Source organism: Pongo abelii, chromosome 2 (assembly GCF_028885655.2).
Source record: "Pongo abelii isolate AG06213 chromosome 2, NHGRI_mPonAbe1-v2.0_pri, whole genome shotgun sequence".
Classification (NCBI taxonomy): domain Eukaryota; kingdom Metazoa; phylum Chordata; class Mammalia; order Primates; family Hominidae; genus Pongo; species Pongo abelii.
In genome coordinates this window covers 146,595,035-146,610,358 of record NC_085928.1, presented here as the reverse complement: position 1 = coordinate 146,610,358, position 15,324 = coordinate 146,595,035, and the positions used below count along the sequence as shown (strand labels likewise).

General features: G+C 39.1%; 1 long non-coding RNA gene across 1 annotated transcript in view; it reads right to left on the bottom strand.

Annotated features, from left to right (window-relative positions):
• LOC134761030 (uncharacterized) overlaps nt 1–14,188 on the bottom strand; it is a 148,523-nt gene extending 134,335 nt beyond the window's left edge. The window contains exon 1 of the long non-coding RNA XR_010139250.1: nt 14,022–14,188. This is a non-coding gene — a long non-coding RNA (uncharacterized LOC134761030). The remainder of the gene's footprint in view (nt 1–14,021) is intronic.
• Nucleotides 14,189–15,324: the final 1,136 nt, after the last annotated feature.

Sequence of the window (15,324 nt, the reverse complement as noted above, 5' to 3'; positions counted from 1 at the left end):
GATGAAACTCAAAATAACTATGAAATATTTGTTAGCATATGCCTCAGAAATATACAATCTCTTCTCCTACAACTCATGTTTCTGTAATGCAAATTAGTTCATATATGACTGGGAAATAAAGAAACAATGTTACTTTAACACAGAAGTCACGTTAGTTCATGTACAATTTTTGCCCACATTTTAATGTTTTACAGAAAATGCAGCAAGCCGTGAAGGAATATGGTATTGTACATGATGCCCATCATCCAGTGTTCTTCCTCCTAGTCTGGTTAGACCACAAGCTCTGTCTCAGATGTGCCTATTGTGTGGTTCCACCCAGTCTTTATTTTACCCTAGTCTGTGCAACTCATCAGCCTCAACACTTCTTTACCCATGCTTTCATTTTTTTTTTTTTTTTGGAGGTAAAGCTCAGATTTTTTCATCTATTAGGGATTTAACATGGATTTTTTTTTTACTGTGCTAGTATTTTTTACTAGGATTGCAGTTGGTTTTTAACTGATGAGGAGGTTGCATACAATTTGAGTGAACAGGTTTCTCACCCTATCTTCCTACAATCCCCGTTATTTCCAGTGTGTGATTTTGTATAATGTGGGGTTTTACAAGAATGTCCATATCACATCATTGCAGAAATGACTGTATGAGATAAAGTGTTTGAATTTGCTCACCATCTTCTTTTGTATATATGTCATATTCTCATCAACAATAGCAGTGGGTAGATTTCATGGGTAAATTTTTACTGGTTTGAGACGACTAACAGGCCAACGTTTTCAGATTTTTTAATTAGGCCAGAAGATGGAACAAAATAAAATACTGGGGAAGGATCACTTCAAATCCTTCTCCCATGCCAGACCTAATTCTGCCTTTGTGGGGCAGAATTACCTATTACCCATTCCCCTCAAAGGAAAGGGTAGTAATCTGATTAGAGTCCAGAACATTGATTAAGCTGTAATTCCCATGAGTGGGTCCATTAAGCCTTAAAGAACTGCACTTACTTAGCTGAGAGTCCTCCTCCTCTTAACGCAGAAGAATCAGAAACTTTGTCAGGGTCCAAAAGGAGTCCTATAGCTTCTCTTTTCTCTTTCTTCCCTGCATAAGCAGCTAGAGAAGGAAGTTACATCCCAGCCTGCTCTGCAGATCTGACCGTATCAATCTCTCAGCACCTCTTCAATTTTATTGTTGCACGTGGCCAGACAGTAGGAAAATTTTCAAACTTTTGGTTTTTGGAAGAGTTTAGAAAAACTACTTAGGCTGGGCGCTGTGGTTCACGCCTGTAATCCCAGCACTTTGGGAGGCTGAGGTGGGCGGATCACGAGGTCAGGAGATCGAGACCTCGGTGAACCCCGTCTCTACTAAAAATACAAAAAATTAGCTGGGCGCAGTGGCAGACACCTGTAGTCCCAGCTACTCGGGAGGCTGAGGCAGGAGAATGGCGTGAACCCGGAAGGTGGAGCTTGCAGTGAGCCGAGATCATGCCACTGCACTCCAGCCTGGGTGACAGAGTGAGATTCCATCTTAAAAAAAAAAAAAAGAAGAAGAAGAAAAAAGAAAAACTACTTAGATCTCAAGTCCATGCAATATGCTTCAACCCAACCATTTCCGGAGAACCCTACCTGGGTACATCAGCCACTTGTGCTGTCCTGAGGAATAGGGGTGGTTGTCAGGTCAGGATTTGGGCACACCAGAGTTTCTGGTCATGCTATGCAACATACAACACCAAATCTGATTCACGACAACAAATATAAGATTCGAGTCTCACCAAGTTTACATTATAGAGTGGGATATATTCTTCTTGGTCCACCTGCTAGGTTGCCAAGGCACAGGATCATGTTTTAAAAGTCACAGCCTCTGCCACGGGCTCCCCAGAAGCACCACTGTTTGTCTCTTCACTACCTGTGTGAAGCCTAAGGCTCTACTTAACAAGCTTTTTCAACCCTGGAGAAAATGTTTAAAAAATGAGCAACTAATGATCCACACAGTTCTGATGATGTTATGATCTTCATTTTTTCCTTACAGACACATTCGCAAGGAATCCACTGGGTGATCAACACTAGAACTTAAATACTGGGGAAAGGTTAGGAGGCTCTTTAATTCTAATTAAAAGATCAGTAAATTCCAAGTAGAAGACAACAGTGGAACTCAGTTGGTAGAAAATGTATTACCTGTAAGGAAAACACTTAATGAAAGAGTCCTCTAGAAAAAAAAAATACTAATAAAACAGGTCAAGGACTGTGAATATTGAAACGTTCTGTGTAATAAAGCATCCTGTTTTATTTGCCTGGACAGTTTCTTTCTCTGGAGACACCTCTTCCCTAGTCTATGTGGACCTGAGGGGCTATCACAGGGTACTTCCTCCTTCCTCCTCCTTCTCCCCAACCACCACAAGCATGGGCTTGAAACCCAGTCTGATCAATCTGAATTCCTATCCACCCCCCTAAACCATAGCAGTGATTTCTTCAGAGATGATCAGGTGACTTGGATCAGACCAGCTAGATTATTTGCCAGGACTTTTCTGGTAGAGCTTGTAAGAAATAATTCTTGCCTTTGGGGTCATAATACTGGGAGGGAGTAAGATTGTAAGAGCCAGCACCCATCTTCCTTACCTAAGAAGGGAAAAGCTAGTCTGTTATGGGAAAGAAAAGAATGAAATCAAGAGAGAAAAGAAGCAAAGCTAAGTAACTGAATCAGAGAAGTTCTGTTGACAGTTATTGGTCACCTAGATCCAACTGAGCTCAAATCCAGAGCTATTGCTGGACTTCTCAGTTAAATGGGCCAATAAATTCCCCTGCCTAAGCCAATTTGACTGTGGTCCCCCCCACCACCCCCACCATAACTTAAAGACTACTGACTAATACAAGGGCCTTTTCTGCTACTTGCAAAGATAAACTTATGAGGACAAGAAAGATCCCACATCCAGGAATTTTCTGACTGAAATGTTCTATTGAAATAACAATAAACCACCTTTTGAAGACGTTCCATGCAATTCACCTAAATATCTTACTGTCATGAATTAACCTTCACTAATGGGCTCAGGAGTGAGCTTTGATGCTGCCTTAAAATACAGAAAAAATGAAAAGGGATTCTACAGGATCACCAGATGTCCTCTGAAAGGAAATTGCAAAGACAAGGTGTTACAGAACGTCTCCTCTACAATCTTCCGGTATCACCTTCTCTCTGCTTCCAATCCTGCCTTCCGAAATGCACTGATTAAAGAAGGAAAGAAGTTAGCACTGACACCCGCACTATGCCAGACACTGCTGGTGTTTGGCACACATCATCTGATTTTCCTGACAAACCTATAAGATAAGAATTATCCCCATTTTACAAATGAGGACACCAACACTCATATAGGATAAGTGACTTGCCCAAGGCTACATAGCTAGTACATGCCAGAGCTAAAAATTAAAACCTATAACTGTATGAATCCAAATCTCTTGTTCTTTTCAGTTCAGGAAGCTGGAATACCCACCACCAGTACTATATCTCCAAGGAGACAATAAACGTGGTGAAGGATGTAGCGGGAAAGCTTCAATTCAGTTAAACCATAATTTATCAAGTATGCCAGTTGCTGTGAGGAAAGACACATGTATAAGACATGTAATAATCTATTTCAGATGTGTGACATTCTATACAAGAATATAATCGGTCTGATCTGAATCACATGGTCATCCCTAAGCAAATTACTGCTGTGGATTAGAATTCTAATTGACTAGAGCTTGCAGTATTGTAGGGGAAACAGACTATTACACAAACTATTGTGTTTCAAGTACGAATGAGGTCACAGTGGAAAGTCACATGGGACCCTAAAGAGGGAAAAACAGATTCCAACTGGGTGTGGCAGAGGAATGCTTTATGGAGGAGGAATTAACCTAAGCTTAAGAGTGAGATTTCAACAGATAGAAAGTTTGAGACAGGGAGGCCTTCTCCTTTGAATAAAACATTACATAAAGTTGACTAGCTGTACTCTTGTACTATTTGGATGGTACAGGGAACTGAAAGGGGTAAGACAATGTATTGATTAGAATGGGCTAGTTTATGCTATAGTAGAAAAGAACCCCAAAAATCTCAGCTCAAGACAATAGCACATGTCTGACTTGACTAAATGCTCACCACAGTGGGCTGTGAAGTTTGCTTCATGTCTCTTTCACTCTAGGATGCAGGATGATGAAGCAGCCTCTATCAGGAACATTGCTGGCCACTATGACAGAAGGTGAGAGAACTTAGAAGGTCTCCCACCATCAATAAATGCTCCAATTTGGAAGTGACTCCTATCATATCCACTGACAACTCATTGTTCAGTATTAATCCAAGGCCCCTTACAATCACAAGGGCCCAAGAAATGCAATACTAACAGGTTCACAGAAAGTAAGGAGCCAGAGATATTTGGTGAGCAGAAGTGATTTCTACTACACTTGATGTACGCACTTGTCCATGACAGGTCCAAGGATATCAGAAAAGGATAGTCGTACAGAGGGCAAAACAAAGTCTAGACATTAGGCCAACAAACATAAAAACATTAAGTACCAACTACATGTTAAGCACTGGCAATACAAAAATGTAGCTCTGTCTTCAAGGAGCTCACAGTCTGATGGTAGTGAACAGTGCATGTTATATATTGTATTGGCCCCCCAAATTCATATGTATTCATATGTTCAATATGGCTGTACTTGGAGATAGGGATTTAAGGAAGTAATTAAGATTAAATAAGTCATAAGTGTGAGGCCCTAATCCAATTGGGCTGATCTCCATAAAAGAAGGAGAGACACCAGAGTTCTCTCTCCCACCATGTGTACACGCAAAGGAAAGGTCGTGCAAGGACACAGCAAGAATGCAGCCATCTTTCAAGCAAAAGAGAGGCCTCACTAGAGGCCCCTTGATCTTGCTGTGCCCTTGATCTTGGACTGCTAGCCTCCAGAACTGTGAGAAAATAGATTTGTGTTGTTTAAGCTACCCAGTCTGTGGTATTCTGTTATGGCAGCCCAAGCAGACTAACAAGGTGCATAAGCATATAACTATAATGTGACATACTGAGTGCAGTGATAGACATATATACACAAGCACACAAGGGAGAGGGTCCATGCAGTGATTAGCATGATAAGCGTTTTTCAATGTAACCACGTCATCCTAATCTTCTGTCCTGATGCAGAACCCAAGGGCAGTACCCTGACTCTACTAAGAGGCAAAGATTCAGGGGCTTTAGGCAACATCAAGAACCAACCATGAGGCTGGGCATGGTGACTACTGCCTATAATCCCAGCACTTTGGGAGTCCAAGGCGGGAGGATCACTTGAGCACAGGAGTTCAAGACCAACCTGGGCTACATAATGAGAATCCATCTCTTAAAAAAAAAAATAGCTGGGTGTGGTGGCACACACCTATAGTCCCAGCTACTCAGGAAGCTGAGGTGAGAGGATCACCTGAGTCCAGGAGATTGAGGCTACAATGAGTCGTGTTCATGCCACTGCATTCCAGCCTGGGTGACAAAGTGAGAGTCTGAAGAGGGAAAAAAAAAAAAAAAAAAAAACCAAAACCAGACATGGTCTAGTGAACCTGGCTCTCCATGTGGCCTTAGGAGAACACAGAAATATTTTTATTAAGATGCCCCACTGCCCTCAGACCTCTGTCAGAGCTGGTGCTTGTGACTGCCTTTGGGGGTCCTGAGGGCAGCTTGCCTGTTTGGGCTCTGCCCAGCTTTGCCCCTCTCTTAGGGGCTGAATGTGGAGGCCAGGCCACTGTGCTTTCTACAGACCAGCCTATTGCCTGAGGCACTGAGAGCTTCTCCTATTTTAAAAAGATCAAGCATAAAAACCCCATTGCTACCACCACAACTGGCTCTTACCTGCAAGCACCACCTACTGGCCGGGATGTTGATCTGCACATCCCAGCACAAAATCTGCTGACACAAGTACACAACGCTTGAGAACATGACATGGTTCTCAAGACCTCTGCCACCCTAGCTATGAGCCTGCACACATACCCAATACAACACTACTACTACAACCATCATTTAAGAAAACCACCACACTAAGGATATCTATAACCAAGGAATTCATACAGAGTCTCTGCCACTGAAAGTACTCAGAAGCAAAGCCTAACAACCCTACTCAACATATATTATAGTTGCATTCTTAAGGGGAAAAAATAAGTCCCATCCAAATGAAAGTAAATTCAAAATTAAGAAGTGACAATTCCCCCAGATGAGAAGAAACCAGCACAACAATTTTGGAAGCATGAAAAAGCAGGGTGTTAATACACCCCCAAAACAATCACACTAACTCTCCAGCAATGAATCCTAACCAAAGTGAAATCTTTGAAATAACAGATAAAGAATTCAAAATATTGACGTTAAAGAAGCTCAGTGCCATACAGGAGAAATCTGAAAACCAATATCAGAAAATCAATTCAGGATATGAATCAGGAATTTACCAAAGAGATAGATATGTTTAAGAAAATACCTGGCTGGGAGTGGTGGCTCACACCTGTAATCCCAGCATTTTGGGAGGCAGAGGCAGGCAGATCATGAGGTCCGGAGATCGAGACCATCCTGACTAACATGGTGAAACCCTGTCTCTACTAAAAATACAAAAAATTAGTTGGGCATGGTGGCGGGCCCCTGTAGTCCCAGCTACTCAGGAGGCTGAGGTGTGAGCCCAGGTGGTGGAGCTGGCAGCGAGCCAAGACTGTGCCACTGCACTCCAGCCTGGGTGACAGCGCGAGACTCTGTCTCAAAAAAGAAAAAAGAAAGAAAAAAGAAAAAACCTAAAAGAATTTCTGGAAATGAAACGTTCATTGAAATAATTACAAAATACAGTTGAAAGCTTCAACAATAGACTAGATCAAGCAGAAGAAAGAATATTCTGCTTTTAATTTTTAATCCAGTCAGACAACAATTTTAGGAATTTTTTTTAATTAGCAAATTATTCAAGAAATATGAGACTACATAGAACGTCTGAATCTATGAACAATAGGTATTCCCGAGGGAGAAGAAAACAAAAGAAGTTTGGGAAACCTATGTGAAGAAACAATTGAGGAAAACTTCTTTAATCTGCAACAGATCTAGACATGCAGATATAAAACTCAGAGGTCTTATAAAACAATTACACAAATAAGACTGCAAAGCAACTAGATAACAGCACCATGACAGAAACAAAACCTCACATATCAATATTAACCTTGAACATAAATGGATTAAATGCTCCACTTAAAGATACAGATTGGGCCGGGCGTGGTGGTTCATGCCTGTAATCCCACTACTTTGGGAGGCCGAGGTGGGCAGATCACGTGAGGTCAGGAGTTCAAGACCAGCCTGGCCAACATGGTGAAACACCGTCTCTACTAAAAATACAAAAAAATTAGCCGGGTGTGGTGGCAGGCACCTGTAATTACAGCCACTTGGGAGGCTGAGGCAGGAGAATCACTTCAACCTGGGAGGCGGAGGTTGCAATGAGCCGAGATCACTGCCACTGCACTCCAGCCTGGGCTATAAGAGTGACACTCCATCAAAAAAAAAAAAAAAGATACAGAGTGGTTGAATGGATGTTTATATAATCATATGCTGCTTATAAGAAACCCACTTAACTAGGAAAGACAACAATAGACTGAAGGTAAAGGGAAAGAGAAAGATATTCCAGGCAAACAGAAACCAAAAGCAAGTAGGAGTAGCTAAACTTATATCAAACAAAACAGATTTTAAATCAACAAAAGTAAAAAAAAATAAAAAGAAGGTTATTAGATAGTGACAAATGGGTCAATGCAACAAGATATAGCCATCCTAAATACATATCCATCCAACACTGCAGCACCCAGATTCATAAAACAAATATAACAGACTTAAAAAAAAAGAGGTAGATAGCAACACAATAATAGTTGGGGACTTCCATATCCCACTGACAACAATGGACAAATAGTTAAGACACAGAAGCAACAAAGGAACACTGAACATAGATTGAACTGTAGACCACATGGACCTAACAGACATTTGCAGAACGTTCTCGCCAACAACCACAGACCATACATTCTTCTTATCAGTGCATGGAACATTCTCCAAGACAGACCATGTTAGGCTACAAACAAGTCTCAGTAAATTTTTAAAAGTTGAAATCTTATCAATATCTTCACAGACCACTTTTGAACAAAACTAGAAATCAATTCCAAGAGGAACTCTAGACATTATACAGAAACATGGATACTAAACAACCTACTATGAACTTTGGGTCAATGATAAAATTAAGATGGAAATTTAAAAATTGTTCTGAAATGAATGAAAATGAGGGACACAACATAGTAAAACCTTGAAGATACAGCAAAAACGGTGCTAAGATGAAAGTTTATAACATTAAATGCCTATGTCCAAAAGATAGAAAGATCACAAGTTAACAACATCACACCTCAAGGAACTAGAAAAACAAGAAAAAAAAAACCCCCGCAGCCACAGAAGAAAAGAAATAACAAAGATCAGAGAAGAACCACATAAAATTGAGCCCAAAAAAAAGAATACAAGTGATCAATGAAACAAAAAGCTTGTTCTTTGAAAAGATAAACAAAATTAATAGACTTCTCGCCCACTAACCAAGAAGAGAGAAGATTCAAATAAGCACAATCAGAAATGAAAAAAGAGACATTACAACTGATAACAGAAATACAAAAGATAATCAAAGACTACTATGAACATCTCTATGCTCACAAACTAGAAAACCTATAGGAAATGGGTAAATTCCTGGAGACATACAACCTCTCAACATTAAACCAGGAAGAAATTGAAATCGTAAAAAATAATAATCATAATGAGTAGCAACATTGAATCCGTAATTTAAAAAAATCTCCCAACAGATAAAAGCTCAGCACCATATGGACTCACAGCCAGATTCTAACAGATGTACAGAAAACTGGTACCAACCCTACCAAAACTGTTCCCCCAAATTAATAAGGAAATAATCTTCCCTAACTCATTCTATGAAGCCAGCATTACCCTGTTACCAAAGCCAGGCAAGGACAAAACCAAAAATAAAATTCCAAACCAATATCCTTGATTAACATAGATGTAATAATCCTCAAAAAAAAAAAATAGCAAACCATGTCCAACAGTACATAAAAAAAAAAAAAAATACACCAGAATCAAGTGGGTTTTATTCCCTGGATGCAAGGATGATTCAACAAACACAAATCAATAAATGTGATTCACCACGTAAACAGAATTTTAACCAAATACCATACGATCATCTCAACACATACAGGAAAAGCATTTGTCAACATCGCTTCATGATAAAAACCCTCAAAACACTAGGCATAGACGGAACATGACTCAAAATAATAAATGCCGTGTATGACAAACCCACAGCCAACGTCATACTGAATGGGGAAAAACTGAAAGCATTCACCCTAACAACTAGAACAAGACATGATGCCTACCTTCACCCTTCCTATTTAACACAATACTGTAAGTCCTAGCCAGAGAAATCAGGCAAAAGAAAGAAATAAAAGGAATCTAAGTTGGAAAAGAGAAAGTCAAATTATCTCTCTTTGCTAACAATATGATCTTATAATTAAAAAACCCTAAAGACTCCTCTAAAAGATTCCTAGATTTATTTGGAGTGGGAGATCAGCGTCTTGCTCTGTCACCCAGGCTGGAATGCAGCAGCACAATCTTGGCTCACTGCAATCTCTGCCTCCCAGGCTCAAGCGACCCTCCCCCATCTCAGCCTCCCAAGTAGCTGAGAATACAGACACATGCCACCATGCCTGGCTAATTTGTGCCTTGTTGTTGTTGTTGTTGTTGTTGTTGTTGTAGAGATGGGGTTTTGCCATGTTGCCAGGCTGGTCTCAAACTCCTGGGCTCAAGTGATTCACCCACCTGTGCCTCCCAAAATGCTCCCACTGCACCTGGCCAGGACTTTTAGATTTGATAAATGAATTCAGTAAATTTCAGGATACAAAATCAACATACAAAAATTAGTAGCCTTTCTATATACACCAGTACTGATCAAGCTGAGGACCAAATCAAAAAGTCACTTCCATTTACTATATCTACAAAAACATAAATAAATAAATAAATTAAATTAAATTAAATTAATAAAAAATATAAAAAATCCTAAGAATACATTTAACCAAGTAGGTGAAAGATCTCTACAAGGAAAACTACAAAACATGGATGAACGAAATTGTGAATGACACAAACAAATGAATACCAATGTCATACTTCACAGAATTAGAAAAAAAATCCTAAAATTCTTATGAAACCAAAAAAGAGCTTGAACAGCCAAAGCAATCCTAAGCAAAAAGAACAAAGCCAGCGGCATTGCATCCTGACTTCAAATTATACTACAAGTCTATAGTATCCCAAACAGCATGGTTCTGACATAAAAGGAGACACACAGATCAGTGGAACAGAATAGAGAATGCAGAAACAAAGCCACGTACCTACAGTCAACTTATCTCTGACAAAGTTGACAAAAGAATACGGTGGGGAAGGACACCTGTTCAATAAGTAGTGCTGGGAAAACTGGATACCCACAGGCAAAAGAAAGAAACTGGACCCATATCTCACAACATATACAAAACTTAACCCAAGATAGATTAAATACTTAAATATAAGACTTCAAACTATAAAAATTCTGAAGGAAAACTTAGAAAAACTTTTCTGGACATTGGCCTAGGGAAAGAAATCATGACTAATACCTCAAAAACAAATGCAACAATAACAAAATAGATAAATGGGAATTAATTGAACAAAAAATACTCTGCACAGCAAAAGAAGTAATCAACTGAGTGAACACACAACCTGCAGAATGGGAAAAAGCATTTGCAAACTATGCATCCAACAAAGGACTAATATCCAGAATCTACAAGGAACTCAAACAACTCAACAAGGAAAAAACAAATAATCCCATTAAAAAGTGGGCAAATGACAAAAACAGATCTTTTTCAAAAGAAGACATATATATGGCCAACAAGCATATGAAAAAAAGTGCTCAACATCACTCATTATCAGAAAAATGCAAATTAGAAATACGATGAGAAGCCAGGTGCTGTGGTTCATGCCTGTAATCCCAGCACTTTGGAAGGCTGAGGCGGGTGGATCACTTAAGGCCAGGAGTTTGAGACCAGCCTGGCCAACATGGAAAACCCTGTCTCTACTAAAGGTACAAAATATGTATCTGGGCATAGTGGCACATGCCTGTAATCCCAGCTACTCAGGAAGCTGAGGCATGAGGATTGCTTCAACCCAGGAGGCAGAGGTTGCAGTGAGCTGAGATCACACCACTGCACTCCACAATCCAGCCTGGACAACAGAGCAAGACTCTGTCTCAAAAAAAAAAAAAAAAAAAAAGAAAAGAAAAGAAAAAAAGAAACACGACAATGAGATATCATCTTACACCAGTCAGAATGGCTACTATTAAAAAGTCTAAAAATAACAGATGTTGGCAAAGATGCAGAGAAAAGGGAATGTTTATCCACTGTTGGTGGAAATGTAAATTAGTACCACATTTATGGAAAACAGTATAGAGATGTCAAAAAGAACTAAAAGTAGAACTACCACTCAATCCAGCAATCCCACTACTAGGTATCTATCCAAAGGAAGAGAAATCATTATATCAAAAAGATAACTGCACTTGCATGTTTATCACAGCACTATTCACAATGGCAAAGATATGGAATCAATTATCAATGGATGAGTGGCTACTACTCATAGACTATTACTCAGCCATAAAAAAGAATGAAATTGAGTCTTTTGTAGCAACATAGATGTAACCAGAGGGCCATTAGCTTAAGTGAAATAACTCATAACAGAAAGTCAAATATCACATGTTCTCACTGATAAGTGGGAGCTAAATAGTGTGCACACATGGACATACAGAGAGGAATAATAGACGCTGGAGACTCAGAAAGATGGGATAATGAAAGAAAGGTAAGAGATGAGAAACTGGGTACAATGTACACTATTCGGGTGGTGGTTACACTAAAAGCCCAGACTTCACCACTACACAATATAACCAGTAACAAAATTGCACACTTGTACTCCTAAATCTGTAAAATATAGACTTCACTTGTAGCCCTAAATCTATAAAATATAAAAATAAAAAACAAAAAATCCCTGTTAAAAAAACAAAAGACAGATGCCCCAAAATTTACCCCTCTAAGGATGAGCATGAAAGAGAATGTGCCAAGACCAATACATTAGCTGCTGCCACATCATTTTCCTTGGTCATCACCTTCTTCACAATGAAGCCCCATAAAGCAATAATTTTCTGAGTGACTCAAGAATTCCACTTTATATTGGATAAAATCAATACACAGAAGAAGCACAATTCATGGAATGCAGTCACAGAGCATTCCTATTTTGTCTTTCTGTATTCTTTTAAAACTTACTCAGTAGAGTAAGAACCCTTACCCAGTATAAAACTCCAGTTGCTCCCATGACTACTCTGATTACTTATAGGAAAAACTCTTACAGGCACAGTTTCAACAGGGCAGCTAGAATGTCCAGTCCCACATAATAGTCAATGCTTCTAACTTCACTCAAAGTTACAGCTACTCCCCGTCCCCAGCAATGGCTTACTACCTGGGAAGAAGTGTAATTGACTTCCATCTTTCCGGCTCACCTTCTCTCTCAATCCCATCTGCTGTTTCTGACATTCTAGGACTGGGGCTCAGGGAGAGAAAGGAGTGAGGGAAGCAGGAAAGCTCTTACTTGACTTGTACTAGCCTAAGCTCAGTTGTTAACCCTGGATGGCACTATCCCACCCTGCTTCTCTTGTGAAGCACTTTCCCAAGTTATTCAGATATTTCCATTGCTATGATTTCTCATCTGCAGTTTTCTTGACCCAGGCAAACCCATCTCTAGTCCAGTTGTTAACTCTCCTATGTCCACAGCCCCTAGCCAGTTCACCTCCAGTTTTTGCCAACCAGGTCTCATTGACCAGAAGCCCCTACAGGTTGGGACTCAGCTCTTTCATGCACATGCAAGTATCAAGTCCTTAGGAAACACTCATGCCCCATTTCCTCGCACAGGGTGATCCCAACACAAACACCACACCTCTGAATCATCCACCAGCAGTTAGCCAACCCATCTTTTACTCTTTTAAGACTTACCCAGTGGGAGTCAGAGGAGTCAGACACCAGACCACTGCGTGCTTTATTCTGTAGGAATCATATAAGCGCTTTGAGTAGACCCATTAAAGTGCCCCTCCCTAGGCTTGAGATGAAGTCAGAAACAACTCACCCCTTCATGTTGAGGATGGGGACTGCTCACCATGAAACTCTCTCCAAAAAAAATTCCCTTCACAAATTCTCTCTAATCTCCAAAAACACAACTGCTGTTCCCCCTAAGGTAAACACATGTTTAAGAGACATAAAATCAGTTTTTAAATATTTTCTCTGCAAATTTGCATTATGGTCTAGCCCCTTGCTGTGTTATCTTCACCCATTGTCTTTGAGTCTCAGCTAAAACTTCCACTTTAATATTCAGTTACTCAGACTGTGGTGGTCACAATTGCCTGCATCCCTGAAGAGTACTACCCAGGAAGCCAGGGACTTCAAACAAATCTCCATGGGAAACTCGGTCCCATGGGACAAAGTCCATGTTCACTACCAAATTAACATCACAGAAAACTCTTCCTCTGTGGGGTTTCATTAACTAATTCTGTCTGGTCTCATCATCCTTTTTGATCTCATTAGTGCTAATTTCAAAGTGTTTAGGTCCAAGAGTCAAAGGCTGATGCCTGTGACATCCAAACCAACCAACTCAGAGCAAGTGTTCTGACTGCAATGCAATAAGATAGGAACTCATTAAGAAAAATATTATCTCACCCCAAAAAGACCCATGAATTTGGAAATTTATAAAAGATGGTTTTAAATAACTCATGAAACAAAGAATGAGTCACAACAAAATATAAAACATTTAAGAATTGAACAACAGAAAAGCTACATATCAAAATTCATGAAATATACCTAAAGAGATACTTATATTCGAAAATTTCTGGTCTTGAAAGCTGTCTTGGTCCACTTGTGCTGCTACAACAAAATACCTGAGACTGGGTAATTTATAAAGAAGACAAGGCCCCGGTAGGTTTGATGTCTGATGAGAGCTCCATCTCCACTTTCAAGATGACACCTTGTTTCTACATCCTCTGCAGGAGATGAACACTGTGTCTTCACATGGTGGAAGAGATAGAAAGTGTGAAAAAAAGGGCAAACTCACTCCATCAAGCCCTTTTACAAAGGCACCTAATCCCATTCATGAGGGCAGAGCCTTTATGACTCAGTCACCTCCTAAAGGCCAATATTGTCACATTGGGGATTAAGTTTCAAAATGAATTTTGGAGGAGATACATATATTCAAACCATAGCAAAAGCATATTTTATAAAGGAAGAAAATTGTAAGGTAAATTGAGGTTCTATCACAAGAAGTTAGGAGAAGAAACAAGTAAAAAAAAATCAAAGAGTAGAATGACAGAAATAATAAATTAATAGTAATAAATAAGAGAAGAAATTAATAAAATTGACAACAAGTGGAACAAGATAAAGAGCAATAAAACAGACAAACCTCTGGCAAGACTGATCAAAAGAAAAAAAGAGAAAGCACAAAAAAAATATTAAATTTAACGGTATGGCAAACCTCACGCCAATCAAGTTAAAAATTGATATTAAAATTAAAATTATAAATCGTCAAATTGCCTAAAAAATAAATAAAACACTATATTAGAATCATAATCAATAAAACTATCAGGCCCTGACATTTCTACAGTTAAGTTTTATCAAACCTTCAAGAAGTAGATAGCCCCTATATTATCAAAAAGTCCCAAAGAATAGAAAAAGAAGAAAGGTTTCCCAACTCATTTTATGAAGTTTGTATAACCCTGATATCAAAACTGAACAGGGAGTGCAAGGAGGAAAAATTATAGGTTGATCTCATTCATCAATAAAGGTTAAAAATACCAAATAAAATATTAGCAAAATGAACAAAGAAAATTACTTTTAAAATTGGCCATGACTAAGTAGAATTTCTTACAGTATGCAAGGATGTTCTAATAGTTCAAAACTGATTATTTCACAAAATAAGATATCTGAATGGCCAAAAAGTGTATTTTAAAAATGCTTAATATCATTAGTCATCAGGTAAAATCATAATGAGATAGCACTTTAAATTCACCAGAAAGGCTAAAATTAAAGACTAACAATACCAAGCGTTGGCAAGGATGTGGAGCAACTGGAATTCTCATACATTTCTAATGAAAGTGAAAAATAGTAAACCACTTTGCAAGGCTCTTTGGCACTTTCTTATAAAATTAAACACCCGTATTTCATTGGTCAGAATTATGTCCCATGTCA